Source organism: Mobula birostris, chromosome 21, assembly GCF_030028105.1.
Source record: "Mobula birostris isolate sMobBir1 chromosome 21, sMobBir1.hap1, whole genome shotgun sequence".
Taxonomy (NCBI): Eukaryota; Metazoa; Chordata; class Chondrichthyes; order Myliobatiformes; family Myliobatidae; genus Mobula; species Mobula birostris.
In genome coordinates, this window is record NC_092390.1 from 38,280,451 (window position 1) to 38,291,130 (window position 10,680).

A 10,680-nucleotide genomic window follows, 5' to 3' on the forward strand; every position below is an offset into this window, starting at 1 on the left:
CAGGCTCAGTGAAACACTATGCAAGGATTTCAGTCAATTGGAAAGGATCGTTAATAGAAGGGGCGAAAGGAAATTATAGCTCATAAACTTAAACCCGAGGTCTTGAAATTTGGGGAGAAAAGTATTCCGTTAGTTCTACTGCTGTTCAGTGCAGTATTTTATTAAGACCCCTTTTAACGTACCTAACATGCAAATTGGAAAGCAGCCCATAATATGTGATCGATCAAATTTACATTCACTGCTCCGATAAATTAATTATACTTGAGTCGAACTGAGCGTTAGTTTAGGAAAAAGCACGTACAGTATTACATTTAAAATGATACCAAACTTGTTTCATTGACCTGGGAAGCTGCAAAATGTAAACGATATTCAACATACCAATGCATAAAGGTACACGAAATGTAAAGGTCTCTTTTGAAACTTGGGATAGTAAGTTTGGCTCGCAAGCTGAAATCTGCTCATCATTATGGTGCCTTTAATTAATTACATTTAAAACAATGCTGCTTAAAGGAATTGGTAACGCGCGGTGTTCACGTCGGCTCGCTCATCTCCATGAGAATTACGTGCTGTGTGGTTCTTTCAGGATGAAGGATAAGATTACACATTTTAAAATAAAATATTTAGCGCGATATATTAGTAGAATGCCGGCTGGAGGTTTGCTCTGGATGGGTCGCTGCTCACCCACCAGTTGGAAGGACCTGATGTAAAGATTAATTATGTCATTGTGGTGGAGCCAAGTTTTGCATTGACGTGGCGTAGGGGCTGAGTAGCTGTTATTTAAAAAGCAGCCTGGCCTAGCGTTCACCCCCGACTGCAGATTAAACCGCGCCTTTGGGTAACTGTGAGAAATAACTACATCGTCATTCAGATGTGAATTCCTAAAATTATGATCCCATCCTCGTTCTAGGTTCAAACCCAGGTCAGCCAGGCAGAGCAATGGAAAAGTAAAGTTATATCAGAAGTAAACAGTCGCCGTTGCCACCCACAGTTTTATAGGTACATTTACAGCAGCTATAACTCCCTGCGCGTGCAAATCAGAATGTAAGTCTGGAATTGTTGTTAAAGAATCTGGAAATGATCGATATGTACGAGCAACGTACAAATCCGCTGCCCCGTCTTTGAACTGCTGTATTTACTTGATTCTAACATTAATCCGAACGTTCTTAGATTTAATCTGTGTGTACAACATTTCAAAGAACGCGCAGCGAGCTGCCAAACTCATTTAATCGGCACAGCCCCCACCCCCATTATTACAGTCCCTTTCAAATAAAATGTTCTAAATCAACCTTTTTAAGCTTCTGTATTTGAAATAATGGAGGGGGTTACTGGATAATTTCATCTTTTTTCCACAGCTCTAGCAAATTTGAAAAATAGTGCATATTATGCAGTTAAGCAGTGTACAATCCAAATAATGAACAAGATTAATCAGAAAATGCTGGAACAGCTTGTCTCTGTTTCTCTCATTATGTTGTTTGACTTGCTATTAGCTTTCAACAATTCGTATTTGTTTTGCGTTTCCAGTATCTGAGGTTATATGCTCCTAAAGCAGTCCATCCAAGGGTAGAACATCTCCCAGCGTTTATTGAAGGGTGCATCTCTACTTCCTAACACTCAGAACTTTAACCTCGTCAACGTGATGTTACGTGCTGAGGTTTTACCTGCATCTAATGGTGCCAAGATTAGGCCCGCCCCCCCCCCCCCCATTGCCTCGCACTCCCAGTCTATAGCCCTGCCTATTCTTGGTGGAAAATTTTTCAGGAAAACACCTTGGACTACAAATCCATCAAGTGATGGTCAGCGCGGAATGTCCAGCAAAGCTGAATGGATCCTGCTGAATGGTTCCCTGAAGACTGTACAGATAGATCATCTGGCCGAATGCCTCATCACCAAAACGCACCAACTAAGCGGAGGCTAAAACACTAAGACCTCACGTGTTAGTGAGAGGGATCCTTTCAGTCATATCCTTTCAGTATGGTTGGAATCTCACTCTGCGCTGCTATGAAGATGAGATGGTCTCCCACTTCTTTGCGCACTGCATACTTGTAACGAGCTTCTTGCGCAATGCAAGGTGCCTTGTCACGGTTCATCCCGAGCAGTTGTTTAACGGAGGACCTACTGACTATTCCCAGCACGCATACTGCCGCATTCAGCCATATGTTGCTGGAAGATCAGCAACATGGCGAAAGACACCCTTTGGTCTGCTGGGATCTAATTTGTTGTCTAGTACAACGAGATATCGTTAAGGAAATGCTGCCGACTGGCACATTCCAGGCTGCAGGGGAATGTGCTGGGAACGCACAGAATCTTGGTGCAGGCAGCACAAAGGCTTTGTAGGGAAGGACTGCATTCTGAGGCCCTTCCTGCACTGGACAACGAGGGGCGAAGCCTCTCAGACACCTGGAGTTTATATCATCCCGAGAGGTCACATGAATAGCAATAGAGCCATGTGCACACGGTGCTGATATTACCAATATATAGAACCAATAACACTATAAACGCACAGGCTGAGCAATGCATGTAGAGCCCTGTACTTTTTTGTTGATGCATGTCATTTTATGAATGAAGTTTTTGCAGAAAACGGGTCCCGAGATGCACTTGATACGGGAACTCATTGCCATGACAGGATTGTTAGTACACCGAGACACTAGGTGATGTTGCCGCCGCTTTGTTGTTTGGAATTCTGCCCACGTTGCACTTTCAGTTGGAAGTAGTCGAACTATGTAGGACGATACGGTCATAGTCCATCCAAATTCGCAAACAGGTGCTGCACTTCCTGAAGTTCAAGTCTCCGATCACGAGGCACTGCTGCGCTCCCTGTATTCACGGAGTAACAATTCCCCTTCACATTCCAAGCATTGCAATGTAAATTATAATTATGTGCAGACTAACGAATAATGAATATAGCTACCTTCGCCACTGATGGGGAGGGAGTTAACAATACATTCAACGCTATTCAGTTGCTAATTGTCGGGCTGAGTTCCGTTTCAGTGAGATGACGAGGGCAGTTGAATGCGAGCGGCAGATGCAGCGTTTTGCTAAACGTCCCATGATAGTTAATCCTTTAAGTTACACCCACTAGTTATACATTTCTAAACAACGATTCGATCCGTTGTGAAATCCAATAAAAGATCTTTATACCACATTGTTCTGCAAATCTAATAAATGCAGAAAAGGCATGTGTTGCTGTCAGACACTCAGCACCCGGGAGTACGCGGGGCGGTCGGACCGGTTTTAAATCACAACACCTACTGCAAAGAATTAGTGAAATTGCTGACTGTATCGACCAAGAAAAAAAACGGTTGGTATTGCATAAATCATTACGAAATATTGACGACTGCAGGTTATTTAGTTTTGATAGGGCTGATATTTTTACAAATTGTTAAGTGTGTATCCAAGTCGTTGCTGGTATCATGCACGGTTGAATATTCAGAAGCAGGAATGGTATTATATACATAAGCCTTCCACAACAAGCCCAAAGGGAGCTCTGGGTGTTTCCTCCCATTCGCACCTCATTCTGATTGTCTGAAAAATATGGAAACCGCGCAAAGACCAAAGAGAGTGTAAGTCGTTAAATGACGCAAGGTTAACTGAAGGTGAAGCGCAATATCGTATCTCTTGCTTTAACAATAACATACTCTTTCATACCATTTCGTGGTTCCAAAATTAGACGCTCTCAGGTATTCCTAGTTGAAAAAAATGTGCTTTGTGCAGTTTGAAGCTGTTGTGGACTTTATTTTACGCAGTACGTTATTAAGACCTTTTGTAAATATTTGAAGCTTTGATGGACTTTATTTTATCGCAGCACGTTAAGGCCTTGAGAAGTTGTCAAATACATTCATTGGTAACCTAAGCTGTGTATATATTTAAAAGGAACTAATTTCCAGTGCTGCAGGAAGGAGCAGGGGAAATTGAACAGACGCTTAGGCAGCTCAGAGTGCGCGGAAAGCTTTCCATTTGCTGTAGTAATTCCTTTAGCGCAGTATACTGAGAGAAGTTCAGTTTTCCCCTGTGCTTTCACCAGACATGTGAAAGCGGAGATCACACACATTTTCGTGTACTTTTTTTTTAAAACGCCATTTAATCTTACTGTATTGTGAAATGAAATATTATACTATGATGTATCCAATAAAATACCGGTATATAAGCATAGAAATATGACCCATATTACAGCGTTCGAAAGCCATCTAAATTGCAGATGCAACATTAAATAAATGGATGAAGGGTTTAAGATGAGGCTACACGCCATTTACCAGTTTTAAGCATTTGGTAACTTAATTTATATCCTGCTCTAATATTACAAAATGTCTTATTTCAAAATGATTTGCCCCTTCCCCATGATTGGAACATAACATCCTCACGCTCGTTTCAAACTAATTAAATTAAAACTTACATTGGAGGATTTTTATCCAAGTAAAATTTTCCACAACGCCGGATCATTTCCGTCGGTCACATGAAACCTATTTTTGTGATTTAAAAAAAATCATTTATATTGGATTGTAGATTGCTATTTTTTATATACTTAACTGTGGTAAATTCAATCACAATTGATCAGGCGTTCGTTGAAATTCAATTGCAGATTCTCAAACTGTAATTTATAAACGTCTGCCAACTATAGTTAGTCAAATCTGCCTTTTAAAAAAAGGTATACAGACGTTTCATTGTTCGGCATTCGGGGGTAAGACTGCTCTCTTTGCTGAGTGGAATGGGCCTGTTATTTACTAATCAGTGTTATGCTCATTCAGTTATGGTCATTTGTTTGTTGCATCCCAGCAGATGGCGTAATTATGGGTTACAGCGACTAACGTAACAATGATAATCTCCTCGGACAGTTGCTTCCTCGGTGGAGTGATTTGGAGTATTTTTTAATTGTTAATTGTTAGTGTGTGGTGTTAACAAAAATTATTACGATATATGACAATCTTAAACATAATAGAAAACAAGTATTTTGGTTCAGGTATTATTATTGACAATAATCATCATTATTGACAGATGATGTGTATTCTCCGAGCAGGTGAACCTATAGCATTCACTAGTTGATGTATGTGTTTGCTCCCCTCTGACCTGGGTTAGCCTAAAGGTGAGGTGGGTGACTTTTTAGCCTATAAAACTTTACAATATTGTGTGAAGTGCAGTTTGATGCCGGGGTTCCTGTGGATTATCAGTAAATGGTCGCTCTTGTGTGCTCCCCAAAGCCTGGGGAAACACATGGCTCTTTCGGCCGTAAGGCTTGTTCGTTTTCTCAGCCGGAGCTGACCGCAATCTGACCTATAAAGACGGACCGTGACACTTTCGTGAACTTTGGCAGAAACTTCCTCAAGTTCACTGTCCGTCCATTCAACAGAAGCATGCCAGGAGTACTGGAGCCACTACGACGCCGAAATTTCTATTATCTACTTCCCGCATTGAGCCGAGTCACTTCTTATTGGAAGAACAATCCAAATCGACCTTATTCCACTTTAAAGCCACAGGCCAAAACCACAGCTCGGCTGTAAACTTCTCTGTATTCTACAGGTGAACAAACAGCGAAGTTCCACGTATCTTACTGATTTAATATATTTTATATTAAGAAATTTTTAAATAAATAATTTAAGTTTTCTATTTTCCCGATGTGAGTTAATAAAATCTCTTAAGAAAAATATTTAAATTTGTTGTATTCGGATTCTTAGAATTTGCCCTGGACCTTTCATATAAATATAATTGCAAATAAATCACGGCAGCGTCCCTACTTCCTCAGGAGTCTGCGGAGATTCGGCATGTCATCAAAAACATCGGCAAATTTATATTAATATGTGGTGGAAAGTGTGTTACATCACGGCCTGGTGTGGGAACCCGAATGCCTTTGAGCGGAAAATCAAAGTGGATTCGGCTCAGTACAGCACGGGTCCTGCCCTCCCAACCATTGAACACCTGCACGAAACGTTGCCTTGACGTGAATATACTCTGATGATGATTTTCCCTTGAACTTCGAGGATGTGTCATTGCCGATGGGTCAGTGTGATTGAGGCCAAGGTTTCTTCCAGTTTTTACATAATGGTGTGATCATTACCTCTCATATAGAGCTGATTAAGAGACATAATAGAATCTTCTGGATAGTTCGGCTGTAAAATGCATACCTTTAACTCAAGAAGAGCAGCAGCGACAAGCCAGATAATTGCAGCCTGGTGGATGGTCAGGATACGGAAGTTGCTGGAAAAAAATAAAGATTAATTTACACTTGGATAAGAAGAGGATTAATAAAAATAATTAAGTATGGCTTTGTTAGGGGAAACCCCATAGGACCACGTTTTCTAAGAACTTATAATGTAACTCACTTCATAGCTCATTAACAGCAACACAGTTCATGTAATTTACATGGACTTCAGCATGGTCCTTTGCAAGCTCTCACATGGAAGACTGGACCAAAAGGTTAGAACCCATGGGATGCAAGGCAGTTGCAGTTTGACAAATTAGATCCTAAACTGGTTTGGTAATGGGGGAGAGAGTGAAGGTAGTAGGTTGTTTTTCTGATTGGAATCCTGGGTAGTGCACTCCATTGATCAGAGTACTAAAGTATTCAGCGTTGGAAAACTTGCTGTTCAACCTAATAATGGTCTGGATGTGAATGTTGAGATTTGATGTCTACATTTGCCGACACCACAACAATTGATGGTGTTGATAGTGAGAGAGAAGGTCTTGGGCTATGGGCTATGAGATGGTAACATGGGCAGAGCAATGGCAAATGGAATTTAATTCTGATAGTTGTGAGGTGATATTATTGGTGATTGGTGTATTATTGACACATATACTGATATACGGTGAAAAACTTTTGACTGACATGATATCCATACAGATAACTGTACATTGAGGTGGTGCCAAGGAAAAACCAGTAGCAGAATGTGGAAATATAACAATAACAGAGACAGCAGGTAGACAAATAAACTGCCAGGACCAGGAGATGGGAAGTCTTATAAGGTAAGGGCAAACGGTGAATGGTATCTGAGGATTCTTTCACCTAAAGGGCTGTTTGATTCTGGAACACACCGCACACATTTAACAAGCAAGCATGGAAGACAAAATGCTGGTAAGTATGATTTGTACAGAGGGATACTTGATGGTCGGCATGAACAGAAAGACCAAAGGGTCTACATTTGTGATGTATGTCACTGTACATCGTTACGCAAATATAATTGGTGCAGTGTCTAGCAGGCCGATATGCATGAAGGTACTTTTTGTTTCAAAGTATTCATGCTTAAACTAACGTTATTTACATTCTTCTTTCTGTTGCTAATTGCGCGCAGTGCAAATCATAAAAGTAAACAAATTCCAGATCCCGATACGGACTACAACCCACTGGCGACTTCATATCTCCTAAGTTTCGATGCATTCTTCTGCTGACAACGGAGATTCACCTTACTGGCAAGGTCATAAGGACACGTGTTTCTAGTTCACTGAAGGGTCGCCCAATGATATCGGCAATATACACCGAGTGGACATACAACGCCACAGTACCGAAACTAGCCTCGACTAGAGACAATAAAAATTAAAAACATACCCGAAAAAATGCCTCTCTCTTACTGATCTGATTTTATAAGTGGTGATGTGATTTACTTTAGATATAGTTAATAATGGTATTACAACCTATCACTGTGCTACGTAATTGCTTTTCACATCAGAAATCCTCAGCTTGTTACGTGGGTGACTTGTTCATTGAGTATCTAGAATTTTCCATTATATGTTACATTTCCCTGCAATCTTTTTTTACATGATGCTCTCATTAAATTCTCGATATTTTCAATAACATCTGTCAGGTTTGGGAATTGAAATGATTTATTATTTTCATGCAACACAAATGGATTCCCATGGTGCTGTATCAACAGAACCGAATGTTCTTGTCAAATATTGCAATAATTTCTCAATTACGCTCCTAGAGATTTCATACTCGCTGCACGGAGTCTAAAATGGCACTTTTATGCTATACGGAGAGTTGGTTTCCTTGTGAAAGCCAAAGATCTCTCGACACTACTTGAAGAAGAGCAGTGAGTTGTAAATGGTATTGTGGCCGATAGTTACCCTCGGCGAATTCCTGTAAAACTAAACAAATAATCTTACTTTCTCGCATTTGTACTGTGCGTCATTTGCTTTTTGCTTCCTGCTGACATCAATGTGAAGACGTCAGCGCGATGAATTGTAAAGCTCTTCGTTACAGCTAGAGGTCATGAAATGTATGTCACTTCTTTAATCCAAAACAATTTCTGACTAAATTTACGGAAGCTATTTAAGTATTCATTTCTGTTTGTCCCCTATAAAGTTGATTGATATTTTGGAAGTTTTGAACAGAGTAACGTCATTTTTAATTGTTAAAAACCACAAGATGGGTGATGCAATTTAACCACCTGTTAAAGGAAGCGGAGCAATTGCCCAACCCAGTCTCTGCAAGGATTTAAATGGTAATTGTTCAAAAAGAGGAAAAAATGTTTTATTATAAATCCCTCAAATTAGTCTAATTTTAATTTGTGTGAAAGTTATTCCAAAACCTATTCAAATCTGCAAAATTTCTATATGATATTTTGCTTGTTTATCTGTAAATTCGGTGCTAATCCGGAAGCTGCGATTAAAATGACTTGGATCCTGTTGTAAGATGTGTCTTACTTTAGAAAATAATTACGTAGCTGAACATTGGGCAGCTATTTTAGACTATGTATTCATTTTTGTATGTCCCCTCAGTATTTTTGACGTTTCGTACAGTATGTTACGTCATCAGTGCAAGAGCAAAATTTTACATTTTGTTTCAATAGCCCAGTGGTTATCGAAAATGCACGTGGTTTACAGTGATAAAACGATGCATTTTATGCATTGCGAGGAAAGTGCTTTAAATATTATTACCTCTGATCTGTTTTATAGACCAACTATCCAATAACCCAACAGTCATCGCAACCAGGAAAGGAATATGAATCATCAGTTGTAAGGAATAATCCGTTCCGTTTCGTCGTTGAAGATACCGATATTGATGTTTCAAGATAAAATAAAGATAGAAAAATCTTGATCAATATCCAATATTAAACAACTAAATATCCAAAATATCAAATACCGTATTAGCAAAACCTGTATTGTGCTTTGCAATGATGTGTCTCTCTCGTATTACTGCTTTAAGTGACATAACCCGTTTATTAAGATTTATCGTAGGAAAAGAATATGCCGATACCAATTGAAATCAGATTTCTAGGAGAGAGCACATATGAAAATATAATATTCATTATTCATCTTCACTGACAGCAAAGGCTTATATAGCATTAAACAAGGATAAACACGAGAAATTCTGCAGATGCAACACACCGAAAATGCTGTCGGAACTCAGAAAGTCAGGCAGCATAGATGGGATTGAATAAACATTCGACGTTTCTGTCTAGAAAGGAAGGGGGAAGACGGCAGAATAAAAAGGTGAGGGAGGGGAAGGAGGAAAGCACCGAAAGTGATAGGTGAAGCCAGGTGGGTAGGAAAGGTTAAAGGGCTAGAGACGAAAGAATCTGATAGGAGAAGAGAGAGGACATTTGGAGAAAGGGAAGGAGGAGGGGACCCAGGGGAAGGTGATAGGCAGGTGAGAAGATGTAAAAGGTCAGAGTGGGAAATAGAAGAAGAGGGGAGGGGAGTGATTTCTTTTATGTACCGGAAGGGTAAATCGATATTCGTGTCATCAGGTTGGTGGCTACCCAGACGGAATGTACGAGTAAAGTGTTGCTCCTCCAGCTTGAGGGTGGCCTGTTCGTGGCTCAAAAGGAGGCCACGGAACGGATGAAACGGGAAATATCAAACATATCAGTGAAACAGTTACTGAACTGCACTAAGGCACTGATTGAATAATAAATGTTAGATAACATCAAGAATGCCTTCACATTTTAAAAGTCCTTTCTAATCGCAACAAAATGAAAGCTGATGCTTTTAGAGCATCTGGTGAAAATTGTAGAACTTTGTAGGGGTACAATAGGGTCAGTGCTGATTTCATCTGCGCAATTGTAACACGCCTTTGGTCGTTGGGCGGCTAGATGACCATATATGAGGTAAGTTGCAAGCAATTTTTTGGAGATCCTGCGTTTTTTTTAGCTTCTCGTTTATTGGTGCGTATTAATGTTAAAATGTTAGCGATCCCTGATGCTTGGATGGGAAAGCAGACCAGTAGAAAAAGACGGCCATCTTGTACGTTGGTTGTATCGCCGTGTCGACCTGCTGCCTCGAAGCTTGACGGTAAGGGGTAGATGGATCGTGCTTGCTGTGACCCCAGTTCACGACCCCTTGCCGCCATCCGGTGCGTACGGTGAGGTCTCCATCATCCAGCGACGATCATAAGGCTATCCCACGAAGAATAACCAGGCGTCTCTACTTTCCACGGGTTGATACTGACCAGGCCACGCCGATTCCCGTGCTCGGCATTTGCAGGGTTTATCTTATTTTAGAGGGGTAGTTGGTGAATCAGCTGGGCCCAAGCCCCCCGGGCTAGGGAGGGGAAATCGGTTAGGATTACTGCTATTGATCAGTAATGAAGAACTCCTCCCCTTTTCTTTACTGAAATATACTTGTGTAGTAAAGAGCTGTGGCTTTTTTCATAAATGTAGTTTTATGTTTAGAGAATAAAATGGGACAGCACAGCGCAGCATCGGGCCGCGCGGCACGACTTCCGGCGGTGACTGTGTGGGGTTTGCACCTTCT